Consider the following 16,598-nt stretch of genomic DNA (forward strand, 5'->3'; position numbering starts at 1 on the left):
GGGAAAACTCCCTCACATGGTACAACCCATGCAGAGGCTGCGCGCTGCAGTGTCAATGCGAAACGTGTGAAGTGTCATTTAAGAGAAGATAGACTCACTAACGTGACAAATGTAAAAAAAAAAAAAAAAACACTCTCGACCGGCCCAAAAGTGAAGCGGCCCACCGGGAATTCTCCCGGTTCTCCCGATTACCCACCCCGGGCCTGTCTTAGAGCACCAAAACTGTAGACAGCACTCATCTGTCTACCTTCTGCCATAGTTACAGATGTAGGCTACAGAGGGTTTGTCTGGTGTGCGCAGTAGTGGCCAAAAGTGATGTCCGACTTTGAATAATCTTTACTCAAATATTTTATTAACTCTTTCCCCGCCATTGACGAGATATCTCGTCAATTAAGAGAAAATGCTTCCCCGCCAATGACGAGATTTTCCGTCTTTCCGCAATACCGCTATTATCCACCAGGTGGCGCCCTTCCGCAACTTTTTAAAACCGGAAGTATTGCCCTATTGCAAGCTGCTGCATGTCCGTGTCTGTTTTAAAGATCGCTCTGAATGGGATCTCTATGAAAAGTCCGTCATAAAAATGGAATTATCTCTGCTTTTTGCTCAAAATGTGGTGTTTTTGCAAAAACCTACCCATATTCAAAAGCTGATTGCAAAAGAACCACTAAAGGTAGGATGAAACGGTTTTTTTGTTTGAAAGCAGAGGGTCTGTTCTTTCATTTGGTATATTGTATGTTTATATATTTAAAGAAGAACATTTTCTGGAAGGCATTAAACTTTGATGAAAATCATGAAAAACGCTGGCGCTGGCTGGCAACTTTTTTTAAAAATGCTGGCGGTGAAAGAGTTAAATATACATGCACTTAAAAAAAATGATTCATTGGATTAATTCAATAAAATTGTGGGCAGGATTTCCATCCAATATGAATTTGTTCCCCCTAACTCATAAAAAACTGCTTTACACAATAAAAATATATTGAGTTAGTCCAACTCAATTTAAAGTAAATGGCAATTCTCAATTAGTTGCCTCAACTCAATTTAATGTAGTCTGAATAACTCGATTTAGCATAGTTTGAATAACTCAGTATAGTGTAGTCTGAATAACTCAATTCTGTTATTTTATATAAAACGTTTTTATATCATACTAATTAGCATAAGCACATGTTAGCACGCTAATAATAATAACATTGTCATGGTCTTGTCAGACTTCTGTGCTAGATCAAGGTCTGAGTGCATCTGACAGGACCATGACAGTACTGTGTGGGGACATGTGAAGTAATATTGTATGTGTGGCTTCCACATGTTCCCAGAGTCTTGTTGCTGTCGTGATCTTGCCAGACCTTAGTATAGGTTCAGGTCTGTGTTTCACTCCCCTCCAGAAAACACGCAAACCAAAGTTCTTCGTTTACTGATGGATTTATTTGTTTATTTAATTCATCCTTAATCCACCGTCGAACTATTTAAAAGCAGTAGAAAACATAGTATAAACAAACAACACAATCACAAGAGCGAATAAAACAAGAAATAAAGCATCACAATACACAAACATACCTCGCTGGCTGCATACCAACTGAGAGGGAAATGAGTCCAAAATGCAACTATAAGTAAGACACGAATTACTTCAGACTCAGCGGTGTACCGGCATGACCGCGAGTCGACATCTTGAGTCTCTCTCTCTCAGGTGCATCATAGGGTACAACAATAAATGTGCGCATGTAACCCTTGACCCGCATGACCTCACTTCCTATTAGACGAATAAATCATCATCTTCATCGTCACCATAATAAATAATAATAATGACAGAAATGGGATGCAATTGGTATGCCAAAAACAAATATATCAAAGGAAAAACAAACAAACAACCCAATACATTTAAACAACAGCTAAACTCCCACCAAATCATACACTGATTTCACTCAAAAAAATCATGAATAATTCTAACCTTAAAAGTTATGATATGTGCAAAGTACAGCATTATTGAGCCTCAAGCAGCAAAACCATCTTTTGAACAGGCCTATCAAGATACACAGGCTTGGAAGTACACCTTCCTGAATGGTCCAAAGTTGAATCACTCATCATTAACTTAACCTTTCGAACCCTTCCATCAAAGCTGGGATAAACTTCAGCCACCTTCGCCAATCTCCAATGATTTCGAGGGGAATCATCTTCTTGGAGGATGACTATGTCATTGACTCTTGTATTCCGCCTATCCCTTTGCCACCTTTGTCTTTGTTGAAGATTAAGAAGGTATTCCCTTTTCCATCTAGACCAAAATTCATTTGCCAAAAACTGTACCTGTCGCCATCTCTTGCGCAGGAACAGATCCTGACTCACAAACTGGCCAGGGGGAGGCAACACAATGCTAGATTTCATCATTAAGATGTGATTTGGCGTAAGTGGTTCAAAACTTGTTGGATCATTTAAGTGCTCAGTTGTCAACGGCCTGCTATTTATAATAGCCATCACTTCATACAGGAAAGTTCTCAACGAAGCACTATCAAGTCTCTTACCAGATTGATCAAGGATTACAGTTAAAACACTCCGAATTGTCCTTATTTGTCTCTCCCATACACCTCCCATATGGCTAGATGATGGAATATTCATGATGAATTCGCATCCAAAGTCCTTCAACTGCTCATGATTTTGAAGCTTCTTCAATTCACTGGTGAGTACATTTCTGGCCCCCACAAAATTGGTCCCCTGATCGCATCTCAGTTGTCGTACATTCCCACGTATTGCAATAAATGTACGGAGAGCATTGATAAAGGCATCTGAAGTAAGGTCATCCAGCATTTCGATATGTACAGCCCTGGAACACATACATGTAAAAAGAAGGCCATACTTCTTCAACCCCTTTCTTGCATCCTTCACATAAAAGGGACCAAAACAATCTAAGCCAGAATAAGTAAATGGTGCTGTTGTTTCCATTCTTTCAATTGGCAGATCTGCCATTTTTGGGTCCTGCGTGCATCTTCTACTTTCTACAGGTTGTACACTTGAAAATGTGTGATGCAACGGCACTGCTACATCCTATGACCCAAATTCCATTGGCACGCAATTCATTAACAGTTATTCCTCTGCCTTGATGATGTACCCTTTCATGGTAATGCTTAATGAGCAGAGAGGACACATGACTACCCTTTGGGATGATGACAGGGTGCTTAATATAAGGATGGAGAGTAGATCTTGCCAACCGTCCCCCAACTCTAAGGACACCGTGTTCATCTATAAATGCACTTAATTGGCGCAACTTGTTGGCTTTGTCTTTAGTTTTAACTTCACAATTCCTTTTGATACTTTCCATTTCAGTACTGAATGCTTCCATTTGAACCATTTTGATGATAAATATCTCTGCTTCTTGGCTTTCTTCAATGCTTGTGGCACAACTCAAGTCTGACTTACAGCCACTAAAATGTTTAACGTAACGCTTGAGACATGCAACAGCTTTGACAACTCTTTTCCAATCAGAGAACTTCGCCAGACGATTTAACAATGTCCTTTCTTCTGTTGCCTTAGTGCTTAACACCTGGACAGCTTTACGTTCTGGATCATCATCAGTGACTTCTCCCACCTTGTCATCTCTTACAGGTAGCTGGCTCTTCCATAAGAAGTCTGGACCGGTGAACCAATTTGAGGAAATCAGTTGATCTGCCATTAGGCCTCTTGACGCATGATCTGCAGGATTATCCTCGGAACGTACAAAGCGCCATTGCTCTGGATCAGTAAGGGACTTTATTCTTTGAATTCGGTTTGCCACAAACACATGAAAACGTCTAGCATCATTATTTATATATCCAAGGATTACTCTTGAGTCTGTCCAGAAATATTCTTGCAGCCCATCTAGTTCAAGTTCATTCCTGAGCATAACACTTGTCCTAGCTGCCACTACAGCAGCAGATAGCTCAAGGCGAGGTATTGTTGTGACTTTAGTGGGGGCGACACGTGCCTTTCCCATTACAAATGAGCAATGGATATCTCCACTGCTGTTAATGGCTCGCAGGTAAAAACACTCCCCATAACCTGCCACACTGGCATCTGCGAAGTGATGGAGCTCATAATTCCTTACATCTGTGAAACTTGGGGACAAATAACACCTTCTCATCCTTGCATTAGATAAATTTGGAAGATCTTGTAACCATTGTTCCCACTGATATCGAAGCTTGTCTGAGAGTGGCTCATCCCAACCTACTCTCTCTTGACAGAGCTGTTGCAGGATTTGCTTGCGACGGAGGATAAAGGGCGCTACAAACCCCAAAGGGTCATAAATGGAAGCAACTGTAGCCAACAGCCCCCTTCTGGTCATTGGATGTTCTTTAACAGTAACTCTGATTTGAAATTCATCAGAGAATACGCACCATTGGACGCCAAGAACTCTTTCCATGAGCGGCTCTCCAAGGTCCAGATCTCGAACACTTTGAGCACACTCCTCTTCTGGAATTGCTCTCAAGACCTTATTACTATTAGAGATAAACTTATGGAGGTGAAGTTTGCCAGTGCCACAGAGCTCTCTTGCTTCCTGAATAAGTTGAATGGCTTCTGCTTCAGAGGAGACACTTGCCAGCCCATCATCCACATAAAAATTTCTTTGAATAAACTTTATGGTTGCTTGATTAAACTTCCCCAGACGAAGACCAAAATTAGCACAACCAGGGGAAGAAGCTGCCCCAAATAGATGGACCTTCATTCTAAAGACTGTGGGTGAAGACTCCAAATCACCACTCTCCCACCATAAGAACCTCAGGTAATCTTGGTCTTCGGGTCTTACATGAAATTGATGAAACATTCGTTCCACATCGCACATAATTGCAATGGGGCCCTTGCGGAACCTACAAAGGACCCCCACCAAGGTATTAGTGAGCTCTGGACCTGTGAGAAGATGATCATTTAAAGACACATTCTGAAACTTTGCTGAACAGTCAAAGACAATACGGATTTTTCCTGGTTTTTGAGGATGATAAACCCCATGATGGGGTATGTACCAAACAGGGGAATTGGTGACTTCTTGTTCTGGAACTTTCTCTGCATCACCTCGGACGATAAGATCATTCATAAAGTTAACATAGTCAGAAAAATAGCCATTATCCCGTTTAAGCCTCCGCTTCAGACAGGTCAAACGTTGGTCTGCACAAGGCTTGTTGTTAGGCAAATTTGGCCTCTCACTTTTAAAGGGTAAAGGCATTTCAAAGTGACCATCTGATTTGTGTTTAATTCCATCTTTTAACTTTGTCAAGAACAAGACATCTTCTTGAGAGAAGGAATCCTCTCCTGCCCGCTCATTGAAATCTGACTCCAGCATCTTCATGACATCATCGGGAGCAACCATTTCTTTAATCTGGGTCTTAAAAACAAAATGAACTTCACCCTTGAACTGATCAGGTACTTCAAGTTGAGGGATTACTTGCCTTACAATAATACGATGACTCACGCCAAGCGCATCACCATAGTGTTCACCTGGGTCACCATAGCTTACTATGCTCCAGCCCAAGTCGGTTTTCTGTGCAAATGGTTGGTTTTCTTCTCCGCAGACAACCTCCCGGGGCATTAGAGCTTGTGGGCAGTTGTATCCTATCAACAAGCCAATTTCACATTCTCTTTGTGGAGCGATATGTGGTGCAAGATGCTCCAAATGGGGCCATGCCTTGGCGGTCTCAGGAGTGGGAATGTGTGATCTATTGGCGGGGATAAATTATCTTGTGTACACTGTTGGCACTGTGATTTCCTTGGTGGAATTTAACCCTCTTATTTTTAAACCCTTAAGTCTTTTACAGGAGACAATTGTTTCCCTTGAGGACATGGTGGATAGCTTAAGCTTTATTGGTTCTGTATTTATTTTCAAAACATCTGCCACGTGCTCTAGAATAAAAGAGGAATCACTCTGGGAATCTAGCAAGGCATAAACAAGGACTTCCTTGCCTGAGGTACTTGACACAATAACTGGAACTATGGCTGAAGTTTGAATACTTGTGCCATCTTTTAAAATCCTGTTAGATGTAGTTTCTGCAATGATGTCTTGTGATGTAGGACCTTCTTGATAGCGGACTCGATTCTGCTTGAATTCCCGTTCTGAACGGTCCTCATGTAAACAAGTAGGATGACGTCTGGAACATGAATCACAAATCAACCTCCTCTTACAGCTTTTTGACTGATGACCCGGGTTCAGGCAGCCAAAACACAGATGCTCATGCTGAATAAATTTAACTCTGTCAGCAACAGGTTGCTCAAGAAATTTGTGACACTTCTGGAGGCTATGTGCAGTTTTCTTACAAAACATACAAGAGACCCAATTGTCAGTAATGTTGGTGTTAAAGCTCTTGGCATCAACGGTCCGAGTTTTAGAAACAGTTGCACTTTGATTCTTTAGTCTTGACTTCTCTGGCTCACTTGCCCATATAGCTTGATGCGAGGTTATTGGGTTACAAGCAATACTGGCCTCCATGGACAAGAATGTTACAAAATAATTAAAGTTTGGAAAACGTCCATGCTCTAGTTGGTAAAGTGTAGCTCTTCTGTTCCATCTCTGGCTTAAACATTCAGGCAGCTTGGCAACAAGTTTTTGATTCTCCGTTGGATCATTAAGAACATGTAGATTCTTGTTACGGGACATGGCGCATTCACAACTGCGCAAAAAATCTGCATACTGTCTTAATGCAACACTATCTCTAGTGGATATACAGGGCCAAGCGTATAATTGATCTCGGAAGGCCTTTGCAATGACAAATGGCTGACCATACCTTTCATCAAGCAGATTCCAAGCTAAGCTGTATGAATCTTCTGACTGAAGCAGAAAATGACCTTCTAAGGCCTCCTTTGCTGAGCCCCCAACATATCTCTGAAGAAAGAAAATCTTCTCTATATCTGGAATATTCTTCCTCTCAATTAAAGTTTGAAAAGATAACTTCCAATGATTGAACTTAAGTGGGTCACCACAGAAAATGGTTGGTTCTGGAACAGGTAGCCTATTTGCTGCTATGGCCTCAGCCAAAGCCTTAACAAGATCTTGATTATCATCTGAAAGGTGACCCCTTGGTGGTGCATATCTTTGTTGTAAATCACACACAGGATCAGTTTGTTTAGCTGCATGGACAATCATGGGGGTATCAGATTTCTGAATTGAAAGATCTTGATTTATGTCAGAATTGATTTCTTCGTACACTTGTAGCTTAGCCTTGGCAGCATTCAATCTCTTCAGTCCTTCCAAACGATCAAGCTCCCTCCTTAGGTTTTCAACAGACTGTCTTCTGATGGCATTTTCTTCTTGTTGCTTTCTCAACAGTGCATCCTCTTGGGTTTGTCTTTTGATTTTTCGTTCAACTTCTTCTCTCTCTTCCTGGAGACGCCGGGATACTGCTGCTGCTTCCTGGGCTGCAGCTATCTGCCTATTTTCAGCCTCAAGTGCCTCTAATTCTTCTTGCTTACGCTCCTGTTCACTCATAATTTGAAGCACAGCTTTTGTACCGGCATACTCTGCAGCAGCTTCTTGTCTTTTTACTAGTGACTTATTGGAACAAATGGATTTGGTTCCACAGCTCTTATTAACAGGAAAAGAAATACTAGAGGCAGAGGATGCAAATACAGAGCCAGCATCAGGCCAAAACAGCTCTTCATCAACTCCCTGAATCCGAGACGTAGCATTCTTTATCATAACCTTAGTAATTGAAGTGCTTTTATCCAATTTGCAGCGCATGTCATGAGTTGGAACATCAAGTTTTCTATAGACATCATAAATATTTTTAAGTTCATCCAATTCCTTTTCAATGCGAGTTACATGTTCTTGAAGAATGTCACTTGGATGGTTTTGCTCCAAAGACCTTTTTGCCACTTTAGTCAGGACCTTCCAACATTCGTAGGCATTGTTAAAATGGAGCAGCAGTGACTTTAACTTGCCCATGTGTAGGTCTTTGCCTTTCTCTGTCAATTTTCGTGATCTGACGCTTCTACGAGGCTCCTTTTGATGCTGTTCAAATGCACTTGAATTGTCAATTTGCTGTTGCTCGACATCAGGCTGGTTGGCCTTTAGTAGCTTTGCTGGTTTCTCTGTGTGCTGAGGCTCTACTACTTGCTGAGACGTTTCTAACACACTGCTAATTTCTAATATCTCTAATTGCAGGTCTTCATCTTTACTATTCTGAGACATAGTGAATTATAAGGTAGACTAAGCTACAAATAATCACAAGGCAAATGTCTGAAACAAGCTCAATTTAACTATTTGACTAAGTCACTGTCTTTCAAACAATTAGTAGGATAATTTAGGCTTAGAAACCTCATGAAACGATATGAGTTTGAAGTACAAACTATGCCTGTTTGAAAATAGTTGTCATATAACAAGACAAATGTACATAAAACTTCAAATTCAACAACTTGGTGAGACAATATGATAACAGTTTCAGGTACAAACTAGGCCTATTTGAAAATAGTTGTCATATAACAAGACAAATGTACATCCCAGATAGCAATTTTGTTCCGGCCCAGCTCTGGCCCACACAACCAGTTTTTCCTCGGCCCACATACAACGAAGAATGACGGCCCTACAGTGGCCCAGTTCTGAATTACAGACAAGGGCCACACATGGGCCATAACTGGCCCATGTCTCTGCCAGATAATAGCCCATAATCGGCCCAAACCTGGGCCAGAACAGGTTCTAACATCGGTACCAGTTCTCAGCCATAGGTCAACCATATTAAAACCAGCATTTAACCAGAACTTCCAAAACTGAGCCATCACTCAGCCTAATCTTGCCCAAATTATATTAATAAATAAATCACACAAAAATTACTTTCAAATTGTTTGCCTTTTATTAACTCTTTCACCGCCAGCATTTTTAAAAAAAGTTGCCAGCCAGCGCCAGCGTTTTTCATGATTTTCACCAAAGTTTAATGCCTTCCAGAAAATGTTCTTCTTTAAATAAATAAACATACAATATACCAAATGAAAGAACAGACCCTCTGCTTTCAAACAAAAAAAAACGTTTCATCCTACCTTTAGTGGTTCTTTTGCAATCAGCTTTTGAATATGGGTAGGTTTTTGCAAAAACACCATATTTTGAGCAAAAAGCAAAAATAATTCCATATTTGTGACGGACTTTTCATAGAGATCCCATTCAGAGCGATCTTTAAAACAGACACGGACATGCAGCAGCTTGCCATAGGGCAGTGGTTTTCAATCTTGTCCTAGGGGACCCACAGCTCTGCACATTTTGTATGTCTCCCTTAACTGACACACCCAGTTCTGTTCATGGATCTCTCCCTTAATGAGCTGATGATCTGAATCAGGTGTGTTAGATAACTACAACATTGTACGTGTTAAAACTCTTCTAGAATAAACTGCCAGCAATAAACAAAAATACTAGTTTGTTCAAATACATTATTGGCATGAATCCAGGGGCGGATCTAGAAAATTATTTATGGGGTGGCAAGGGGGTGGCATGAGAACTACAAGGGGTGGCAATGAAGTAAGCGTCCTTGCATGGTTGTCGTGGATTCAAGAAATTATATACTGTATATACTATATTCTGTGAACACTGGACCTCAAATTTTTATAACATTAATAAACGCAACAACAAATGTTCCTATAAGTAAGTACCCAAGCAGCTACCTTTAGCATCTCTGTAGCACCCTTTGTCTTAATACTAAGTTAATACATACAGCTTATCAATATCTAAAAACACTGACTGGTTGAACATAATGGTATAAAGACTGTTATATAAATAAAATAGGATTGCCTAGTTTATATTAATGTAAAACATATTTGAAAGGCAAACATCTCTTTCTCTCATAACCCTCTTCTTTAATCCTTTCACTCACTTGATGATGGATTTCTGTCTTTTCACTTCTTTTTAGCTCTTTGCCATCCATATGTTTCTTTCCTTCATTACTTCATCTATTCTTTTCCCTTCCACAACATATTTTTCTGTTTTATTTGTACCTTCCACTCCCATAGTATTTGATTTTTCTATTCTTTTTGGTAAAAAGAATGGATATCAGCCTTTCTTTTCATAATATCCTGGAAAATGCCGCATTAAGTTGTCTTTCAAGCTTTCTAAACATACACAACACTGAATAGTTTTGTCTCCTTAACGAAGACAAATAAAAACATTAGACTATATCATAACGAGCGATTTCATATGCACGTATGGAATATTTTGATTGCTGCAGTAGCTAATAAGACATGACGGGCTAGAAATAACTGCTTAAAATATATTTACTGCTTACATAAACCTGCAGTTCAGTTGTTTTAACTACCAAGCAACTACCTCGTGCAATATTTAACATCAGTTTAATTTTTTTATTTTTATCCTGATGCAACATTTATCTATAAATATGACCGTATTTAGTACTCTGATTTGCTGATGAGATGCTCAACTTAATCACTTTAAGACACTAAAGAGAATTTGTTTTGGCAGCATGTGATGATGTGAGGTGCTTTATTAGATCAGAATTCCTCGCTACAGACGTGAAGAGACTCTTTCTTCATGGGCATAAGTTGCACGTTCATAATCATTCTTGCCTTTAACCTCAACGATGGAAAAGTAACGTTTGTGCTTTTTATACTTTGTGTTTGCGTCCGCTACCTTTGTTTTGAGCTCGTTGTACTTGCCATCGCTCTGTTGTTGCGGGTTTGTGCGACTCGGAAGGGATGGACTGCAGCGCGAGAACCGGGCTGCATGTGAGTGCCTTGGATGGGGCGATGCATCCTTTCACCGCAGTTTCCAAACGTCTCCAACCACGCCAGAAAAGATCGCTAGATTTGTCCTAGTCGCTTTTTTAATAAAGTCGCTAAAGGGGTCTAAAAAGTTTCTTAATCTAGCGACCAAGTCACTAAGTTAGCAAATCTGCGCGGACTTTTTTTACACTGTAAAAGACTTTCTGCTCGGACTGACTGCATGCTTGTGTATGAACTCTGCTGCCTCTGGTTGGCTAACGATGGAAATTAAGCCAATCACCATCAGCTACGTGGTTGTCCCACCCCGTCTAAGACACACACACCAATCATCGTCAGATATGTGTCTCCCACCCCCAAACACACGCAGAGAAAAACTACATTGCCTTTCTGGTTAAAAGAGCCTACTCGGGTATAAATTATATATATTAGGATACCCGCGCTGGGGTGGCATATGGGGTGGCAATGCTTTTATTTAGGGTGGCAACTGCCACCCCGTGCCACCCCGGTAGATCCGCCCCTGCATGAATCTAACACCAACAACTTAAATTACAAAGCAATTTCATCCTTAGTAAACAAACAAAAGTTTAGAACAAACTGATAGTAAAAAAACTTTGTGACAGTTACATTGGTGTGAAATGTAGTTTGCCCAAATAACCAGCTATACACAAATACAGAAGTTTTCATTGAAATTAATATATTAGGATGAATTGAAATTTAAGTGAATAACCATGGGTAAATACAAGTTTAAACCAAACTGAACTTAAAAGTTAGTTAATTAGAAACTTCATGTGTATGTGAAACCAACTCTACAGCCAGCCAGCCAGCCAAGATACAAGGTCCAGTTAAAGTATTAGCATGAATCTAACTTAGGTAATTTCAAATAAAACGAAAAATTAAAACAATACAATTCATAAAAATGAAAAAAATATCAAACACTAAATTATAATCTATGTGTATATGAGAAAGTGTTCCTATTCAGGATTGTCCTCAACAAGAAGTACTGCTTTCCAGCCTCTCTTTTCTTCTCAGCTCCTCTTTCCATACAGCAGCCCACTGTTATATAAAAGAAAACAGATGCAAATCAATAATTGTTATGAAGCAATAGTAATTAAAAACATAATGATATACTTTAAAACAAACATTTAGATTGAGAATTAGAAGATGAACCTTTTAGGATGAACTGCTTCTTGTTTTCTTCCTCAAGTTGCTTTGGATGAAAATGTCTGCGCTGAATGTCTAAATAAAATTAAACATAGCTTAGATACAAAGCAAATGAGCAAATGATATGTTCTAAGCATGTACTAATTAAAATATATTATATTGGGAATATCCCCATTATTATTTACCAAGAAAATTAAGTCAAATCAATATAAATGAAAGAGAGAAGAACCATATACTGCACGTCTAAGGTCTTCACAATTGCTGTCATCCTTTATCCACCTATGAGAAATTCAGCTTTGCAGATATAATTGTAAAGATTTGTCAAGTATTGATTTTGGAAGCAATTAAATTAACATTAAATTAAATGGTGGCCCTGATGTACTGTCACTAACCTGAATGTCACCTCCTCCTGTCCTGTCAGCATCCTTGTCCCACCTCTTTACCTGAAGCAAACACAGCAGATGATTAACAGAAAATAATTTCACAGTATTCCATATTCAAAATATTTGTATTTTTACCATTTTCCTTTGTATTCAACAATGCAATTCGGGTAACTAAATTAATGTTAGGCTATGGTCAGTTCTTACTAACTTAATCAATGAAACCACTGTCCAGCCCTCTGTATTTATCAGCTTTCACTGAAATCACAGAGCAATCTTTTGATATATAAACACAAAGATGCAAACATGAGCCTCAATATTTAATTTACCTTAATGTGTCTATTCGAATATACAACCCATCATCGTTCTCTTGTCCCACTCCAGAGTCTTCATGTCTTAATGAACTCAGACCTGATAGACTTTCACAAAAAAAAAAAAAATTAAACATTACAGAAATACATTTTAAATATATATATTTTTTAAATAAATGTTCTTCTGACATCAGGAAGACCAGATAACCAAGTTCGATTACTTCATTATAATATGATCACAGTAATTCTTAACCTTATAGAAAACAGCTAATTTAATATAAATTTATGTCTCACGGACAATACAACGCATTACATTACACCTAAATCACGTAAACGTTTGCATCCCTTTATACGTTTGTCAGACATTTAAACAAAAACATTTTTATGATTGAAAAAGTTTAAATATTTAAGTTCAGGTACTTACTGTTTATCTTTCATCCTGCTGCCTTTGAAATCCGTGTCCGTTATGATTGATTGACACGGTGTAACTGCTTCTCCTGGCGGTAAACCCGCCTATTGGTTAATTTGATTGGCCGCCGCTCGGCTTGCGTTAACAGGAAAGCTCGTTTTCTGTTATCTGATTGGCCAGTGGCACTCGCCTTTTTTAATTTGATTGGCCATCTCAATCATTTTTGACAAGGTGTTCGACGTAATGCTGCGTTGGAGGAACTGACAAACAGATGACGTTAAAATACCGCGAGAGCGATTTGAAATCAGAATCCTGCCCATGATCATGAGTCGCTCTCGCAGTACTTTGATGTCATCCGCGTGTAGGTTCTTGTTGCACTGCATAAATAAACTGCGCATCCTTAACGTAACGCGAAGGGTAACTGGCACAATGATTTGATCTTTTTTAACACTTTGGCAGGCAAAAGCACAGTGAAACATATCGTGTATTTCTAACATTTGATTGTGCACAATGATAGTTTTACTCAGTCATTGAAGTCAGAAATCTTCAGCAGGAATAAACTCCTGCTACAATGAAAATCGCGCAAAATCAAGTTTAAATCGAATCGATCCATGGCGTGCTTCTCAAAGCAACGTTATCAAAAATTTTAAATTCAGAAAAAAATATTCTGGAAGTTCAGGGTCATTTGAACAAAATAATGTTGACCCATGATCTGAAGGCATGTTTATGTGATTAAAATGTAGACAAACATGTCCAAATATATTAGCTTCTTTTAATACAAAACTAACATTTTATTTAATAAAGGTTAAATTAACATTAAGATAGCCTGAAAATCCCTCAATTATTTATTGTTAATCACAGTATTTCAAATGTGGCTTACAATCACTGATCTGGGCCAGAATCACTACACTGATCTGGGCCACATACCTCCCACCCACATGGCCCAAATGTTATCTGCCGTCATGGATCCAGTGCCATCATTGCCACACCTGGCCCATACTTGGCTGACATGTTGCATGCCGTTGCCGGCAGCACGCCAGCAGTGCCATCATGAGGCCACATTCGGGCCGACTCCGTCTGCTATCTGGGATAAAACTTCAAATTCAACAGCCTGGTGAAGTATGCAAACTTATTTTCAATTCAACTGCATTTACTCATACCCCCTTTAAAAGTTCTTAAATATGACCAGTTGGCTAATAAACCCACATTAGCAGTGTTCACAGACCAATCAAAAACATTTTCAAAGACAGCCTGAGAAAAACTTAAACAATATATAATACTTATCGGTTTCGTGCCATATTCAACAACCTGATAAAATGTACGGACTTAATTTCAAATCAACTGCATTAGTCCGATCCCCCTTTAAATGTCCTTAAATATGTCCAGTTGACTAATCAAAATAACCCAACATTATCAGTGTTCATAACCGATCAAAGTCTTATTTCAAAGAAGATCTGAAAGAAAACCTTAATACTAAATAGTGCTTATCTGTTTCAAGCCGCTCCTCCACGCCTCTTCAATGAGAAACTTTGTCTTTCGTGAATCCGAAATCAGTCCGTACGCAAAGTCGCCTTAACAAGTCCAGTTCGCCTCCTTTTTCAACGAAAAACGTGGCTTTAATCCGAGGAATTTACTTCAATCACAGGAACTCCCACGCCAACAAACTGACGCGTCTTCGCGTTGCGGACGAGTATCCGTAGGCTGATGGCTTCAGCTCCGAGTTCGACTTTCACTCCCCTCCAGAAAACACGCAAACCAAAGTTCTTCGTTTACTGATGGATTTATTTGTTTATTTAATTCATCCTTAATCCACCGTCGAACTATTTAAAAGCAGTAGAAAACATAGTATAAACAAACAACACAATCAAAAGAGCGAATAAAACAAGAAATAAAGCATCACAATACACAAACATACCTCGCTGGCTGCATACCAACTGAGAGGGAAATGAGTCCAAAATGCAACTATAAGTAAGACACGAATTACTTCAGACTCAGCGGTGTACCGGCATGACCGTGAGTCGACATCTTGAGTCTCTCTCTCTCAGGTGCATCATAGGGTACAACAATAAATGTGCGCATGTAACCCTTGACCCGCATGACCTCACTTCCTATTAGACGAATAAATCATCATCTTCATCGTCACCATAATAAATAATAATAATGACAGAAATGGGATGCAATTGGTATGCCAAAAACATATATATCAAAGGAAAAACAAACAAACAACCCAATACATTTAAACAACAGCTAAACTGTGTTCTTAGGGCAAGGTCATGGCAGCATTGTGTCTATGTGGGAACACGTGTTTTTCACATTATGTATCTGTGTCACGTGTTCCCAGTGTCTCGTCACTTTTACCCTGCTCCCTTATGTACTCGTGTCTTACGTAATTAATTATGTTCACCTGTTCCCCATTGATGTGGTGTCTTTATTATGCCCTCTCATTCTCTGTCGTGTGCGCGTTCGTTGTCGTACTTCAGTGTTTCATGTTCTCCGTGTTACTGAAGATCTGTTCCTGTATTAGTGTTTATTTGTTCCAGTGTTTGTTTCAGAGTCCGTGTTCATCATCGTGTTTCCTACCTGTTTTACCCCCACGTGGGTTTTTGTGTTTATTCATTAAATAAACTTTCAGTTTATTTATTATTTAAGTCGTGTCTGCGTGTGGGTTCTCTTCTTTGTTCTACGGACCGTGACAAACATATGATACTTTGGATGAGCATGTGAGAAGAGACTGATCTCCAAACAGGTGTAGAGGAATTGAATTTAGTTGCCTAGTACTTTATTTTATTTATTTTATTTATGTTCAGCAGTTGTAAATATAAAGGATGTTTAGCTTTTTCACACTTGCTATTTGTGCATTCTAAAATATCATTGAGATCTGTGTGGGTTGGCGAGTGACGCTAGGGGGCGATAGAGAACAGCCTCATGCTTCATAAAACATATGAAGAAGTCACACTGCCAGCAGTATAGAAACATACAGCAACTCACAGTTTTGCCTTTGTGTTTATTGTTTCTACAGGTGAGATCTGTGATATATATCTGCACAAGTCATGGTTGAGATAACGTTCATGTGTTTATATAATGTTTTACTGTGTATTAATATGTAAATTAGAGCGTAAATCTTCGCATCAGCGATTCAAAGCAATATCGCGTGTGAGTTGGCCACGAGCCAAGATCGCACGAGTGAGATGAAACAATGTAATGTGTTGGTATTTGAGAGTAAATATATATATGCAGTTCAGTATATATGTATACAGTTTAATTGTTAAATAATGGATGTTACAGTTAAGGATAAATATTATGCAACCATTAATTGTTTAATGGGTTTGAGTTGGAGGCTATGTAGCAACATTATATTAGTATGTGGCCTATGCATTTCATATTTAGTGAAAATACAAGTGTTTTTGTTTTGACTTTATCTATAATTTGTAAATTCAGTTTGTAATTAGTTAAATATATGCAACGTCTGTTGTGTAACATATGCTTCATAAAACATATGAAGAAGTCACACTGCCAGCAGTATAGAAACATACAGCAACTCACAGTTTTGCCTTTGTGTTTATTGTTTCTACAGCTGTGACAACAAAAATAAAAACTGCTTTATGTGACACCAGAAATCTCTCTTTTCTGTGTGGGTAACATAAACATGGCGAGCCAGCCAGGAGGCGCTGTTGAGTC

General features: G+C 39.1%; 1 long non-coding RNA gene across 1 annotated transcript; it reads right to left on the minus strand.

The window, feature by feature from the left end:
* Positions 1–11,581: 11,581 nt before the first annotated feature.
* On the minus strand, positions 11,582–12,544 carry LOC135768130 (uncharacterized). The gene is made up of 5 exons (XR_010542086.1): positions 12,412–12,544; positions 12,213–12,263; positions 12,006–12,114; positions 11,827–11,895; positions 11,582–11,712 (listed from the first exon to the last, which is right to left on the minus strand). It is a non-coding gene; the product is annotated as an uncharacterized lncRNA (long non-coding RNA).
* Positions 12,545–16,598: the final 4,054 nt, after the last annotated feature.

This window comes from Paramisgurnus dabryanus, chromosome 23 (assembly GCF_030506205.2).
Source record: "Paramisgurnus dabryanus chromosome 23, PD_genome_1.1, whole genome shotgun sequence".
NCBI lineage: Eukaryota > Metazoa > Chordata > Actinopteri > Cypriniformes > Cobitidae > Paramisgurnus > Paramisgurnus dabryanus.